Below are 2,379 nucleotides of genomic sequence, written 5' to 3'. Positions count from 1 at the left end.
AATGCCACACCATTCCTCTTCCAACTGTCATTCCTGGCATAGTAGATCACATGGTTGTCTGATTGAAAATGGCTAAAACCAGTCGACTTCAGCTCACTAAAGCCAAGGATATCAATCTTAATGTGTTCCATTTCAATTTTGACAACTTCCAATTTTCCTAGATTCATACTTCATACATCCCATGTTGCGATGATTAATGGATGTCTGCAGCTGTTTTTCTCAATTTGAGTGGTGCCACATCAGCAAATGGAAGTCTTGAAAGCTTTACCTTATCCATAGGAGTAAGGCTGGGTTTACTCTGATGATGCAGCTCTTTTCCAGTTCTATTTGGAGAGCCTTCTAACCTAACCAGACTATTCATAAAGTTGCGTGGTAATATATCAAACAGTGTTTCTTTGCTATTCATAAGGTTTTCCCTGGCCAATTCTTTGAGAAGTGGACGACCCCTTCTTGCTTCCTACTCTGTCTCAGTCTGTAAGCTGGGCTGATACCTGTGCATCATGTGCATTCTGCTGCATTAGAAACACCAGTGACTCTGAAAACTCACATCAACACATCACCATGGTAGGACAAACTGACAGATGAGCTTGTCTCCCTGTTGGAAACCTCTCGTACTACCCTTACCTGGGTCCCTGCAGCTTACTCCTCCTTTGTTCAGATTCCTAGGCCTTTTAATCCCCTTTCTCCCACTCTCCCACCCTGCTCCTTTGGGCATGCCTGATTTCCCTCTCCTCACCTGTGTCCCTGAGGCTGACTGCTCCTCTGTCCTGGTTCCTGGCTTTTAATCCCCTTTTTCCTGCTCTCCCACACTACTGCTTTGGGTGTGCCTGAGTTCCTCTCCTCACCTGGATCTCTGCAGCTGACTGCTCCTCTGTCCAGGTTCCTGGCTTTTTTTATCCCCCTTCTCCCGCTCTCCCACCCTGGTGCTTTGGGCATGCCCGATTTCCCTCTCCTCACCTGGATCCCTGTGGCTGACTGCTCCTCTATCAGGGTTCCTGGCTTTTAATCCCCTTTTTCCTGTTCTCCTGCCCTGCTGTTTTGGGTGTGCCAGAGTTCCTCTCTTCACCTGGGTCCCTGCGGCTGACTGCTTCTCTGTCCATTTCTTCTCTATTTCTTCTAGGTTTTCAAATTTGTTGGAGTACAATTCTTCACAGGATACTGATATTATTATTCTTATTTCTGTTGTGATGTCATTCCTTTAATTTCTTATTGATTTGCATCTTCTTCTTTTTCCTTTGTTAAGTTTACCAGTGGTTTCTCGATTTTATTAGTCTTTACAAAGAACCAACTTCAGTCTTCTTGATATTTTCTATTTTTTGTTTCATTTATTTCTGCTCAAATCTTTATTATTTCTTTTCTTCTGGTGACTGTGGGTTCATTGGATTTGTACATATTTATTATGATTATGTCCTCTTGTTCATGTGATACTTTAATCATTATATGTTGTCCTTCTTTGTCTCTTATGTTCATTTTTGTCTTAAAACTTATTTTATCACAATTAATTTTGACACTTGCTCTCTTTTGGTGCCATTTGCTTGGGATAACTTTTCCCAACTTTTGAATTTTAGTTTATTTTTGTCTTTGTGTCTAATGTGAGTCTTTTGTAGACAGCGTATTAACAGTTCACATTTTTTATCTAGTCTACAACTCTCCATCTCTTGAGTGGTACATTTAATCCATTTACATTCAGTGTAATTATCAACAAGTATGAATTTATTGATTTTGTTTGTTTGTTTGTTATGTGTTTTCTCATGGTGTTGCTGACTTATTTGTTCCATATAATTTTCTGTGTTGAGCTCATTTTGTGTATGAATTATGTTGTCCTCCCCTCCGTTGTTATTTTTAGTCTTTTCTTTGTATTTGTGCTTATCCTCTTTTTCTTTTTGATGCAAAGGTTTATTATTTATCTTTCAAATTACCCTGTAATATATAACTTTCTTCCTTCCTAAGTTTAAAACAGTCTGTTCTCTTGTAATTATCTTGACTTCCTCTCCATTTAGAACTGTTAACTACAGTATTTTTCTCCTCTTTTTGATTTGCAGTTGTCCTCATTTACCAATTGATGTCTCTGGCTCCCTGTGTACAGTCATATAAGTTTATTTTGTTTTGGAAATACCTATAACTGGGTTGGTTTCTGGGTTATGTCATCATGTGTTAACCATTGGTTGTTGTTTGCTGTTGTTGGTTCTCTGTCCAAAGAACTTATTTTTGCATCTTTTGTAAAGTTGATCTGGTTTTAACAAAATTCTGTAATTTCTGTTTATCTGGAAATGTCATAATGGCTAAGACACTTGCCTGCTAACCAGACGGCTGGCAGTTCAAACCCACCAGCCACTCCTCGGAAGGAAGGTTGGGCAATCCTACTTCCGTAGTGACACT

Source organism: Orycteropus afer, unplaced genomic scaffold (assembly GCF_000298275.1).
Source record: "Orycteropus afer afer isolate SDZICR_OR568_19922 unplaced genomic scaffold, OryAfe1.0 scaffold00051, whole genome shotgun sequence".
In the NCBI taxonomy this organism is placed as follows: domain Eukaryota; kingdom Metazoa; phylum Chordata; class Mammalia; order Tubulidentata; family Orycteropodidae; genus Orycteropus; species Orycteropus afer.
Note: the sequence above shows the minus strand (reverse complement) of the source record.